Consider the following 14,430-nt stretch of genomic DNA (forward strand, 5'->3'; position numbering starts at 1 on the left):
TTGATGGTGCCATTTCAGTTGAAAAGACAAAGATAAATAAGCATCTGCTTTGGAAACAGAGATAGGCACCTTTTTCTCGACTCGGGGTCAGGGTTAGTGTTATCCACCGCTACGCTCTGGCCTTCCTTTAGAGCGCGTTCACAGGCTGACACACACTGCTGCCAGGAGCCAAGCATGTCCTAGAGTTCATGTGCAGATGTCACAGCATTCAAAGGCAGTAAAAACAAGATATTATACACTTTTCAATCCTCCAAATCTTCTGAACCAAATTTGCTTGATCCTGCTCTTGAGATCTACTTCTTGTCTCTGGGTTCTCGGTTCTCTGTTGTGTTAGCAATGTAACAACTCACCCTGTTCACATATGCATAGCCCTTTGGAATGATGTGTGTCTGGAAGAATGTGGATTTGCCCGCTGCAAAAAAAATCCCCCCCAAAAAACAAGGGTTATATCATACAAATTGGTCAAGGAGTAAGAGGATAAAACAAACACTGAAAAAAGGCTCACATCCAGGGAATCCCACTGCTACAATGACTTCCTGTTTGGTAGATGTGAGGGATGTATCAGGAGGATCGTAAAGACACATTTTGGAGTCTAATTTCCTCTGGACAATGATACAAAAACACAAAACATTATTACAGATGTTTAGTACAGTAATGTCCAACAAGTTTGGGCCAGTAAGATTTTAAAATATTTTTGAAAGAAGTCTCTTATGCTCACCAAGGCTGCATTTATTTTATCAAAAATAACACTAAAACAGTAATATTGTGAAATATTATTACAATTTAAAGTCATTTAGTTTTCCATATTTCCATATCCACTATATTTTAAAATGTAATTTATTCCTGTTATGCAAAGCTGAATTTTCAGCATCATTACTCGTCAGTGTCACATGATCCTTCGGAAATCATTCTAAAGCTGATTTGCTGCTCAAGAAACATTTCTTATTATTAATAATGAAAACAGTTGTGCTGCTTAATATTTTTGTGGAAACCATGAGACTTTTTTTTTTTATTCTTCGATGAATGAAAAGAACAGCATTTATTTGAAATATATATTTTTTTGTAACATTATAAATGTATTTAGTGCCAATTTTGATAATTTGAATCCATCTTTACTGAATTAAAGTACTTGTTTCTTTAAAAAAAAAACATAATAATAATGATCTTACTGACCCCAAATTTTTGAATGGCAGTGTGAAGTACCCAACATTAATAACCATACATGTAAATAACACAATACATAAATAACACAAAAAGTTAAGTGAAATAAAAACATTCAAAAAGACCAATCGTTACAGTGTCAAACTCTGGCAAGCTGAACTGAGTGAGTTTCCAGCCCAAGAAGTATTCCTCTGGGGTGTGAAACTGAAGACCAATGTTGAGGGCAAACTGAGGTCACAAGAGATAAGGGATACAAACCTGTAAAGCTGCATTTTGTCAAAAGCCCACAACATTGTAAAGTTATATAACAAAAAAGTTTCCCTTTTTTGTTATACTAAAATGGAGCAAGAAAAACACTACCATGCCCTCTTGTGGCCAAACCAGAGAAAAGCTATTACACGTGATTTACATTTACATTAATATAATTTATTATAAAATGCAGCAACTCTTAGTAACAGTAACAAATTCAATCTGCTTATGAGTAACGAAGACTGCAGTTAACATCATTACCAGTCTGTTACTGCAGGAGAAGTCTTTCTTAGCAGGACGTCCTGCTGCATCTGTAAATGAGGGAAAACCATTACTGAGCATGTAAATCTGGGTCAAATTGCACTATGTGCAGGAAATAAAATACATAAAATAAAAAATTTAAAACAATGTTTTTGGATGCACTTTATTTCAAATGTGGGTATCTGCAGTCAGAGTAATTGGCGTGCCGAAAGGTAGAAATCAGGAATGGTGAGAGGACATTGGACTTGGTATGTGTTTAGTCTTCAAACCAAACTTGGGTCTTCAGGCTGTCTAGCTAGTGCGCTTCCCATAGCATTTACACATTAGGTCAGTATGCGGATAGTAGGAAGTCTTTTGTGGCTGCCCAGCAAGCAATTTTGTGTCTAATAGCCGTCAAAACACAGCCCAGACGTCTAGGCTAAAACGAAGCTAATTTTGGGCTGTCAGTGAAAATCTAATAGACGTCTAAACATAGCCCATAGACAGCTATTGAATGACTACATATATACGTCTAATAGACGTCTAACCATAGCCCAAGAAAAGACAATTAGACCGCTATTGAATGACTATATATATATAGGTCTAATAGACGTCTAACCATAGCCCCCCAAGAATAGACTAGTCATCAATTAGACAGCTATTAAATGACTACATACGTTTAATAGACAGGCAATATGGGTCTAGGCTAAAACAAGGCTGATTTTGGGCTGTCAGTGAAAATCTAATAGATGTCTAACCATAGCCCAAGAATAGACTAGTCATCAATTACACTACATATACATGCAATAGACAACAAAATGAGGCATAAGGATTCTTTTCACTCAAATATAACAAGTTCTCATAAATGAAAATCCATCCAAACTAATTGAATATAAAGGATTTATTTAGAACAATTATATTAACAACTTAGACAACATTCAAACATAAAAATGAACAAATAAAATATTGGAAAATATGTAAAACAACTTAAGATACTAAAATTTTTAAGAATTAATTGTTAGCTTTATATCCATAACCACCACCCCCTGCTCTCCCTGGTGCTTGTTTAAAGGAACACTCCGACTTTTTGGGACTTTAGCTTATTCACAGTATCCCCCAGAGTTAGATAAGTCCATACATACCTTTTTCATATCTGTGCGTTCTGTAAGTGTTATTTGACGCACCCGCCGCTAGCCTAGCTTAGCACAAAGACTGGATGTAAATGGATAAGGTAACATACTAATCCCAATAAGTGACAAAATAATGCAAACATTTTCCTATTTACATGTTGTGATCTGTATAGTCACAGCGTGTACAAATAACAAGGCTATATGAGACAGAGAGCATTTTTAATCGTATAAATACTGGGAACTATATTCTCACTGGGCGTAGGAGCACAGCTACTTGGGCGGAGTGGCTACTTTGTTTACGGAACCATCAACAGGGCGTCTTGTGTGCTGCGCTAATCACTCCGCCCAAGTAGCCACTCCGCCCAAGTAGCTCTGCTCCTACGCCTAGTGAGAATATAGTTCCCAGTATTTATACGATTAAAAATGGTCTCTGTCTCATATAGCCTTGTTATTTGTACACGCTGTGACTATACAGATCACAACATGTAAATAGGAAAATGTTTGCATTATTTTGACACTTATTGGGATTAGTATGCTACCTTATCCATTTACATCCAGTCTTTGTGCTAAGCTAGGCTAGCGGTGGGTGCGTCAAATAACACTTACAGAACGCACAGAAATGAAAAAGGTATGTATGGACTTATCTAACTCTGGGGGATACTGTGAATAAGCTAAACTCCCAAAAAGTCGAAGTGTTCCTTTAAAATGACCAGAAATTGCATTTTTTATTTCCCATTCAGTCGCTGAAGGAAAGTTGGTCATCACTGCGTCTGCCAAATGAGAAAAAGAAAAAAATTATTGCTCAAGAAAAGCATTGTTGACAATCATTTTTAACTAATTACAGTCATTCACTTTTGCTTGGATGCACACTAGAGCTGGCCAATATAGAGTTAACCGAATATAGACTGAGACTATATAATTTATATCAATATAGACAATAATTTATATCAATATTATTAATAAATTAATGTCAATAACTGAACATTTTCGCCTGCATAATGGTGACGCACTAATTATATATATATATATATATATATATATATATGACTGACAGACAAGAACAGTTTGACCTAAAAATATCAAAATTGAAACTACTGCAGAAACAAAGACACCTACATCTTGGATGCCCTTAAGGTAAGTTAAAACATACCAAAATTTAATTTCAAAGTGAACTATCCCAATAAATCATTCTTTATCACTTACTCATCTAACTCTAATGAACATAAAAAGATACTTATAGGGGTAGTTCACTTTAAAAAAAAAAAAAAATCATGTAATCATTTACTCACTTTCACTTGGTTCCAAACCTGTATGGCTTTCTTCTGTTGAACACACACAAAAAAATATATATATTTTGAAGAATGTTGGTAACAAGACATTTAATGGTAGTCATTGACAAGTGTTCTGTATATTCAATTGCTGTACTTTGTTGACTGATTGCTGGATAATTTGCAATAAACAGTGTCTTTAAATCAAATAAAGTGGATTACATCACTCCAGTTCTGAGGTTTTTACACTCGCTATCTGTCTGTCAAAGAATATCAAAATACTACAGCTGGTTATTAAATTAATTAACGTTTTAAGGCCAAAGTAAATTTCTAATCTTCTGATGCATTATGAACCATCCAGAGCAGACCTCTCAGGTCATCTGGGACAGTAGCCAGCTACTTTTATATCCCCAAAGTCAAAACAAAAATGGAGAAGCAGCATTCAGTTTTTATGCACCATATATCTGAAACACATTCACTGAAAACTGAATGTATGCTGCATCTTTTAATTCTTTTAAATCAAGTTTAATGACTTTACTGTTTGCCACTACCTTTTATTAATTGGAAAGGAAAAAATATTTTTTTATAATTTCTTTTCATGTTGCTGTTAAGTTTTATATAAAGTACTTTGAAAATTTGCATTAAATCAAAAACTATTGTTTCTTACTCTAATCTAAAAACAAAAATATATTGGTATCTTTAATAATAATAAAAAATAGTAATGATGAAGTTTCATAGTTTCATGCTTACCACCTTGAATTTAGATACATTTCAGATTAAGGGCACAGTTGCAATAACACATGCAGGTAACGTTAACTTGTTGGAGAAAAATAGTACTCTGCAATGGTAATGTTAAAATGTCACGGTTCTCTTACGAGAGGTTCTCTCGTATTGCGTAAGTTGCTTACGCTACGGAAAAGTTCTCTTTTCTCGAGATATGAAGCCAAAAATGATCCTTAATTTTGTATTTTTGTCAACGCAGTGCAGCAGCAGCCCGCAGACCTAGAGCGGGCTGACTAGCGCGCTCATTGGCTGCCCTGCGGCAACTGCAGCAGCCAACACCTGAGCATGGCGTGACGTCACACGTCATAGCCCGCCGAGAGGGGGTGGCTAGGGTATAAAACAGGGGCTCAGAGGCTGCTCAAGCTGATTTCTCCTGACTTCGGACAGTGAAGAGTGGTCCGGATCTCTCCGCTCCGCCTCCTCTCTGGCCCAGGAGTCTGGCCGGGCCCGCTCCAGTGTGGATGCCGAACTTCTCCGCCTCCTTACTAAGGCTGTCGAGCAACTGGGCCTCGATTGGTCCCCACCTAAAGAGCCCGCGCCTAACAGGCTCGACGGGTGCTTTCTACCTAGCCGCCGCCAAGCGCCTGCTTCTAGGCCAGCACCCTTCCTGCCGGAGCTCCACACCAAGCTCTCGAAGTCCTGGAACGCTCCATTCTCCGCAAGACTTCGCTCTGCCGCCTCGTCGACTCTCTCCCAAGTGGACGGAGCCGCTGAGAAGGGCTATTCGCAGATTCCCCCAGTGGAAGAGGCGGTCGCAGCGCACCTTTGCCCGCCATCCGTGAGATGGCGCTCAAAGTCTGCCCTCCCGTCCAAAGCCTGCAGGACTACGTCAGCTCTCGTCGGCCGCGCCTTCTCTGCCGCCGGACAAGCTGCTTCCGCCCTGCACTCGATGGCTGTACTCCAAATCCTCCAAGCAGATCTCCTCCGCAAAATGGATGAGAAAGGCTCGGACAAGACAGTCTTGACGGATTTACGCAGCGCGACGGACCTTTCCCTTCGCGCCACTAAATCCACGGCCCAAGCCATCGGGAGATGTATGGCCTCTCTCACAGTCACCGAACGACATCTTTGGCTGATGCTCGCCGACATGGGTGAAGCTGAGCGGTCCATTTTTCTCAACGCCCCGCTCTCCCCCTCTGGCCTCTTCGGCCCGGCAGTTAGTGGGATTGTAGATAGTTTTTTGGAGGTACAGAAGGCATCGCAGGCCATGAATCTCTTCCTGCCCCGCCGTTCGAGCTCAGCTGCAGGCCGCTCTCATGCTCAGCCTCCTGCACGAAGCTCTACACAGCGCTCGTCTCAGCCTCAGCCTTCACAGCGGCGACAGGGCGGCTGCCCTAGGTCGCGCTCATTCAGCCGTCACAGACCGCCTCCCCCCCGGGGACCCCAGCAGAAGATTGTGCTGAAGCCTGAGCCGACGAAGTCCTCCTAGCAACCGCGAGGAGGAAAAGATGGCTGAGTCCCGCTGCGGCCGGACCACCGTTAAAACGACCAGCTCTGTCAGTCCCCTTAGTAAAAGCTACTGCAGTAGTGTACACCGCAGCCAATGAGTCAGTTACACAACTCGCTCACCTGCACATAAATGCCGTTTTCACGGCGACCCAGAGAAATCTCAGAAAGAGTACAATATCTGGTTATCCGGCTCGCGCCGATGGTGTTTTGAGTGTAGAAAATGTGCCCACGTCCCAGTGTTCACCCCTACACACAAGCACGATTCCCCCTGTGTCTCTTACAGAGCCCACTCACATAAAGTGTCGTAAATGTAAGTCCTGTGCCCGCTCAAGAGCACTCACGCTTACTAATAAACACTTCTCCCCCATTGCCGCCCCCACGTCACGGGTTTCTCAACGCAAAATGTTCTCCGTCCCAAGCGACCGAGTCAAAGAGGGCTGTCCGGCCAGTCACCGCTCTCAGCGAGCCCCCTTTCACGAGCACCGTGAGCACGCTCGCCGCGCCGGTACCTCTGATACAGGTCCCTGATCCCGCGCAATGCGCCAATCGGGACCCAGAGGCCATTCAACCCCTAGCTATGCGTGCAAAAGCATGGGAAGCAATCCCGGGCATGTCAGAATGGATGCTGAACATAATAAAGTTTGGTTATTCGCTACAGTTCGCTCGCCGGCCTCCGCGCTTTCGAGCGCGGACCGAGACGAGAGTGAATGTGGAAGATGCTCACCTAATTCGCGCAGAAATAGCAAAGCTGCTGTGCAAGGGAGCAATAGAGCTGGTGCACCCGTCTCAGAGCGAGTCAGGCTTTTACAGCCATTATTTTCTCGTTCCCAAGGAGGACGGAGCTCTCAGACCTATCTTAGATCTGAGATATTTGAACAGAGCTCTCATGAGATGTTCGTTCAAAATGCTCACAACCAGGCAAATCCTCGCGCAAATTCGCCTGAGGGACTGGTTTATTTCTCTAGATCTGAAAGACGCGTACTTTCAGATTCAGATAATACCCCGTCACAGGCCATTCTCGAGATTCGCCTTCGACGGTCGGGTATATCAGTACACCGTCCTTCCGTTCGGTCTGTCTTTAGCACCCCGTACATTCACGAAGTGCATGGACGCAGCCCTCGCTCCCCTGAGAGGTCAGGGTATTTGGACGACTGGCTGATTCTAGCGCAGTCAGAGATGGAGCTTATATCTCACAGGACAGTGCTTCTCAGCCACCTGGAAAACCTGGGTCTCTCGGTCAACTGGACCAAGATCTCATTAATGCCCTGGCAGTCAATTTCTTTTCTGGGAATAGAACTGGACTCGGTGGCTATGACGGCCAGATTGTCGACACAGGGCTCGCGCCGTATTCGACATCTCACCACGTCCTTCCAGGCAGGCAGTCAGGTTCCGCTGAAGTCTTTTCAGATAATGCTGGGACATATGGCATCAGCTGCAGCAGTGCTCCAGCTAGGCTTACTGCGCATGCGCCCGCTTCAACGCTGGCTGAAAGCGCGAGTGCCTCACCGAGCCTGGGTTGCCGACGGTTTGTTAATCAACATCTGCGTTTCAGCCCTGCGTTTCAATCTGCGTTTCAGCCCTGCAGCACTGGTTAGCGGCCGAATGGTACCAGTCGGGAGTGACGATGGGTGTTGTCTCACGCCGGAAAATCGTCTCGACAGACGCTTCCAACCTAGGTTGGGGAGCTGTGTTCGAGGGCAGACCGGTCTATGGCCACTGGTTAGACCAGGAGAAACGCCTTCACATAAACTGTCTAGCAGACTGATCTCATGAAATGGCGTATGTATGACACGCCAATTCGATTTCCATTTTTGGCGTGCTATCAACACGCATAATCGCTTTTCAGCGTGTTTATCAACGCCGTTGACTTAACGTTACATTATAAATATGACCTACCCCAACTCCATCCCTAAACCTATCCGTCACTGGGGTTAATTCCATAGATTATAAATGTAAGATCCCTTAACTCTACTCCCACACCTAAACATACCCATTTTATGGACAATATTAAAATTATAAAACGTAATGGACAGATATAGGAAAATGGCATTTTTATGAACAATATGGCATTAAAATATAGTTTGAGCCACGAATCCTACCCCTAAACCTAACCATAACCATTTCTTAAAACTACCTAGGCAACGATTATAAAGAAAAACAACAGACAGACGAGTATAATCACAATAATTAACCTTACAACACAACATCGATTCACAAAATACACCAATTTTATTAGCTTGATGTAATCCAAACCTTCAGAATCCATATTTACCAGAAAAAGATCCAAACTCAGCCCTTTATCCAGTAATCGTCATCTTGACCGTAAACGTCAAACTCCGCGCTTGTTATGAATTCAAATTCAAAAATTGCGCCCTCAAGAAGCGTTACAACAGGTTACTATGGTTACGGCAGTAATATCAAACGCTCATTGGCTCTCGCCTCGCCTGCTTCGTCACAGATTGCGTCATTCACATTTGAAAAGAAGCGCGCACCACTGCCGCGCAGCCGTCAGAGCGAACCGAACCGAAGACGGATTAACATTTTCATGATAGATTTGAATTAATAACTTAAATTCTGCTCTGTTACCTCATACAAAACCACTGCCAGAGAGGACTGTGACACATCGTCACGTGAACAACTTTCGGTACCGATTTTGACATTTTCTTATTAAATAAATTATTGTGATTATATTTGTCTGTCTGTTGTTTTTCTTTGTAATTGTAACCTACGTAGTTTTAAGAAATTGTTATGATTAGATGGTAGGATTAGCAAATGTCCGGGGATAATGGTACGTGTAAGATTCACGTCTGAGGCTGTTAAACCGTGACATCGACATGTTTTCCAAAGGGGACCAACATGATTATTTCACATTCATTTTGCTCCGTTTCGCTCGAACATTTAACGGTGTAGACATACACGCGGAAGATGACTGTTCGTTTCGGCGTGAACATACACGCGAATAGCTCAAAATGCGTATAAATAACACGTCACTTTTGACTTGAAAGTGGCGTGTATGTTTACGCAAAGTCATGATGTCATGTTGTGTTTAGAGATGTTGGCGGTCGAGAATGCGCTCATGCACTTCCTCCCGTATTTACAAGGCCACCATGTACTAGTCCGCACAGACAACATGTCAGTGGTGTCCTACGTGAACCGTCAGGGTGGTGTCAGATCCAAAACTCTCTGTGCCCCAGTCGGACACCTCCTCATTTGGGCCCAGCACTCACTGCGCTCGCTGAGAGCCGCGCACGTGCCCTGTCGCCTGAATGATGGTCCGGACAGACTGTCCAGAGACAACGTTCCCCCGGGAGAATGGTCTTTGCATCCCCAGACAGTCCAGTTACTGTGGCGCCGTTTCGGCAGAGCGAATGTCAACCTCTTTGTGTCAGAAGACAATGCTCACTGCCCAAAGTTCTTTTCCAAGAGTGAGGATGTGCTGGCCCGCACTTGGCCCAGCGGCCTGCTGTATGCCTTTCCCCCGATCTCACTGCTGCCACAGGTCATCAGGAGGATCAGGGAGACGCGCCACTCAGTGTTCCTCATAGCCCCGCGCTGGGTGAACCAGACTCTACGAGGCGGCTCTACGCGTCTAAATGGTCTGTGTTTAACAGGTGGTGTATCGAGAAAGAGTTAGACCCACAAACTTGTGGGGTCTCTTGGGTGCTTTGCTTCCTTCAAGAGCTGTTGGACATGGGCAGGTCCCCTTCCACGCTCAAAGTATATGTTGCGGCCATTGCAGCGTTCGCTGAGTCAGCGCGCAGCCAGACATTGGGAAGGAACAAGTTCATCATCCGCTTCCTCAGGGGAGCCAAAAGGATGAATCCCCCGAGGCCCCCTTCGGTTCCTATTTGGGATCTTTCCCTGGTCCTAGAGGCCCTGAAAGCTCATCCCTTTGAACCTTTAGAGACTGTGGATCTTAAATATCTCACGCTCAAAACCGTTTTTCTGATAGCCTTGTCATCAGTCAAACATGTGGGTGACTTACTGCATTATCTGTTAACGCAGCGTGGCTCGAGTTCGGACCAAATGACTCTAAAGTCATCCTTAAACCGAGGCATGGCTATGTCCCCAAGGCGATCGGCACCCCTTTCAGAGCGCAAGTCATTTCTCTCTCAGCTTTGCCGACATCCGGCAGCGAGGTCGATAGTAACCTCCTCTGCCCTGTTAGAGCACTGAGAATTTACATCACGTGCTCCGCCGCTGTCAGGCGCTCGGAGCAGCTCTTTGTTTCGTTCGGTGGGTGAACTAAAGGTCTCGCCGCCTCGAAACACAGCCTGTCCAGATGGATAGTGGACGCTATTGCAGCTGCTTACGCGTCTTAAAACCTGCATTGCCCGTTGGGCATCAGGGCTCATTCCACCAGAGGCATGGCCTCATCGTGGGCTTGGGCCAGCGGAATTTCTATTAATGACATTTGTACGGCGGCAGGCTGGGCCTCGCGGTCTACATTTGTAAGGTTTTACAACCTGGAAGTTCCCGCCTTGCAGGCTAAACTTTTTTCAGTCTAAGCTGTGTGTATGCTCTGCCCAGAAATTAATGTGCAGACTACTATCATGTGACTGAGCTCTCCTGGTTGAGCTGCACTGTAAGGGTTGTGTTATGTATATAGACCGGCAACGCCGCTCTGTTTCCCCTATGGTGTGATTATGTACTTGTGCTGGCTAGTGTTGCTGGCCGTTCACTTCCCATTCATTGTGTTCCCCGGGTTTCCCCTGGGACTCATGTAAATGGATGCTTGGCGCGCACGGCATTGACAATTGGGTTCCCGTAGCGTAAGCAACTTACGCAATACGAGAGAACCTCTCGTAAGAGAACGTACTCGGTTACCTAATGTAACCTCGGTTCTCTCTAGAAGAGGGAACGAGTATTGCGTAACCCGCCATGCTCGCGCCACGAGCTCATTTCGCTTCAGTCAAAGAAAACCAGCTTGAGCAGCCTCTGAGCCCCTGTTTTATACCCTAGCCACCCCCTCTCTGGCGGGCTATGACGTGTGAGGGCGCGCGCATCCTCTCATTGGGCGTGACGTCACGCCAGGCTCAGTGGTTTGCTGCTGCAGTTGCCGCAGGGCAGCCAATGAGTGCGCTAGTCAGCCCGCTCTAGGTCTGTGTGCTGCTGCTGCACTGCGTTGACAAAAATACAAAATTAAGGATCATTTTTGGCTTCATATCTCGAGAAAAGAGAACTTTCCCGTAGCGTAAGCAACTTACGCAATACTCATTCCCTATTCTAGAGAGAACCAAGGTTACATTAGGTAACCGAGTATGTTTCTACACATTATAACAACTAACTAATTTAAACAATGAACATAACAAAAATAACACGCATACTTACAAGATCGAAGTAGAAATTTGAAGGTTTACAGAGTGTCGCTCGCCCGTTGCTCTCCGACAGCTGCCTTGTGTAAAATAAAATTGAAAATGGCGGAAATGTTTATCGCGAGATCTGGCTAAAGTGATCTAGTCGTGCAATGCCAGTTGTCCCAGTAGTCATGTCTCAATAGTGTTTCGATTGTGCCATCTAGCGGTTGAGAAATGCAATTGCATTTGATTTAATTTGAAATGATAGATTGTGTATGAATGTTATGTTTATGTGTGACAGCAAACATTAAGCTGTGTGAGCGAAAACATTTTTAAGACTAATATTCTTATACTATATCGCTGGTCTGAATCAGGGCTATAGCAAAGCCGTACGTAGACCAGATTGCCTTGATTTCGCCAGGTGGGCTAAAGCAGACCGCATAAATGACACATTGAACCTTGTAGATATCATTACCACTGCGAACATGATGGAATATCAACCATTTCATGCACTGCCTGGCAAAAAACTACAATTAATCAGTTTTGACTAAAAGTGGGCTACAATAGCCGGGTCTGAATACGTGCTAAATCGTGGCTACGCACAGCCTACACATATAACAAGTAAAATAAAGCAAACCAAACAACTTGTATTCACAGTTGACTTTGCTTACGTGATGGAATATCATACATCTCACAAGTTATTTTGGAAAAAAATACATTTATCCAGATTAAATGTTATTTGGGCTAAAAGTGGGTAACACATAGCTGGACTATATCGGGTCTATATTTAACCGAGACGTTGAAATGACGGCTATTGATTGTTGGGTGTTCGAACAAATTTGACCACATGAGGTTTTACACAATGAAAGCAATCCAGTCGAATGTGTTTTCGACTACCTCTGGAAGTGGTCGAAAGTGGACAAGCTCAAAACGTTTTAGACCCCGTTTACACCTCTATTTAGCATCCACTTGTGATCCGATCGACCAAAACGCATCTTAGTACCAGGTGTAAACAGGGCCTTAGACTTGAATGTACTTGATTTAGCTCACCTCCAACATAGAAGCTCTGTGACACATCTATTGTCACTCCACCATTCGCCTGCAAAACACAACAGTGTCTTAATATACATATGGCTTAATATGCCTACTGGGACTAAACTTGCTGCTTGTACGTAATGTAAAGCAAATGATACTTTAAAATGTAATTCCTGTAATAGACAATTACAAATAACCACAATAGTGATTCACCTTCTCACACAGATGTTCCCACATTCCGATAACAGGCTTTCTGTAAATACCAGGGGCTGTGGAAACGACGTGTTCACATTCGTAAATAAGTTAAGAGAAATACATCTACTACACTCAATTTTCAAACTTGCTTATGTTGCCATTCAAAGGTTCGGGGTAAGTAAGGTAATAAATTGTATTCAGCAAGGATGCAACAATTGATCAAATTGTAAAGACATTTATAATGTTAAAAAATATTTCTATTCCAAATAAATGGTGTTTTTTTGTTGTTGTTGTTTTTTACTTTTTTTATTCCTGAAAAACTGTATCACGGTTTCCACAAAATTTTTCAGCATTGATAATAATAAGTTTAAATAAAAAGTTTCTTGAGCAGCAACAGCATATTAGAATGATTTCTGAAGGATCATGTGACACCAGTAGCGGAGATAGCGTGGGTGTGTGGGTGCGTGGGTGCTTGGGTGCTTGGGTGCGGGCGCCCCAGTATGGCGAGTGGATAATGCCACGGATAACTTACCGAAGTCTACAGTAGTGTACTTTTACGTGACAGAAGGGGTACGCCGCACCACAGACGGGTGAAACCAACGCGTGACTCCAACGTCTCACCACAGCACGTCGCATCACAGACGCGTGACACCAACGTCTCACCACAGCATGACTCCAACGTCGCATCACAATAAAATAATATCTATTTCCCCCCCTAGCTTTTCTTATCTTTCCTTTGTTATCTTTCTAATCAATCATTCTTTTCTTGTATTCTGGTGACATTGAAAATATCATTGATACAAATTTTGTATTGTATACAAAGTTGTGTATGTCATTAATGTCATCTCTGAATGGTTTACGAACATAGGTTTTTTTTTTTATATATAATTCACTCACTTTCTACTGGATATGAGGGCTATGCAAATTATACACCATCAAAGTCACAACTTTTTGCACAATTATTAACAACAACTTTAAAGTTGAACAGATAAATTCATTAATTGTAATCTATTAACATAATATTCTGGAATGTGTCAGTCTGACTTTTTACTTTTGAAGGTGGTAATAATTTTAATTTACACAGTTGACCATAATGGGCGAATACACAAAATGAAACTATTCACGATATTGTTTACAGGAGAAGGTGACAAGAAAGTATTTTAATAGCCTATTATTTTCAAGAAATCAACAATGAAAAAATATAAGACAGGGAAATAGTCGTTTAGTCACAAAATGCAAAACAATGTAGGTTCATGGTCAAATGTTCAAGACTAGGGCTGTCAGTGTCGACTATTTATTTAGGCTATATATTTTTTTGGTCATAAAGATAGATCTGAAGTGAAAAATAGCCTTTAGTATGACTTAAATACATAATTACAAATGAGGCAATATAATTGGTTCAAATAAAGTAGGGTATTAAAAGTAATAAATATTTTATTTTATTTAACAACACTATTAAAATACACGAAGAAATGTATAAACAATGAAAATATGTATATTATGTACAAATGCCAACAGAGGGCGCAAGAGGATAACTGACGATAATTGTTACACTTTACATCAAGAGCAGAACTACGGTGACGCATAGCTGCTGCCACATACATATTATTGTTTCCCCTCAAT

At 42.7% G+C, this 14,430-nt stretch overlaps 1 pseudogene across 1 annotated transcript in view; it reads right to left on the reverse strand.

Moving 5' to 3' along the window:
• LOC308693205 (bifunctional polynucleotide phosphatase/kinase-like) overlaps window positions 1-14,430 on the reverse strand; it is a 28,019-nt pseudogene that overhangs the window by 917 nt on the left and 12,672 nt on the right. The window contains exons 6-12 of the transcript in view: window positions 12,826-12,894; window positions 12,628-12,676; window positions 1,672-1,721; window positions 1,297-1,389; window positions 506-602; window positions 351-412; window positions 70-179 (exon numbers count right to left, since the gene is read on the reverse strand). The product of the transcript in view is annotated as a bifunctional polynucleotide phosphatase/kinase-like (transcript). The remainder of the gene's footprint in view (window positions 1-69; window positions 180-350; window positions 413-505; window positions 603-1,296; window positions 1,390-1,671; window positions 1,722-12,627; window positions 12,677-12,825; window positions 12,895-14,430) is intronic.

This window comes from Scardinius erythrophthalmus (genome assembly GCF_964197995.2).
Source record: "Scardinius erythrophthalmus genome assembly, chromosome: 7".
In the NCBI taxonomy this organism is placed as follows: Eukaryota; Metazoa; Chordata; class Actinopteri; order Cypriniformes; family Leuciscidae; genus Scardinius; species Scardinius erythrophthalmus.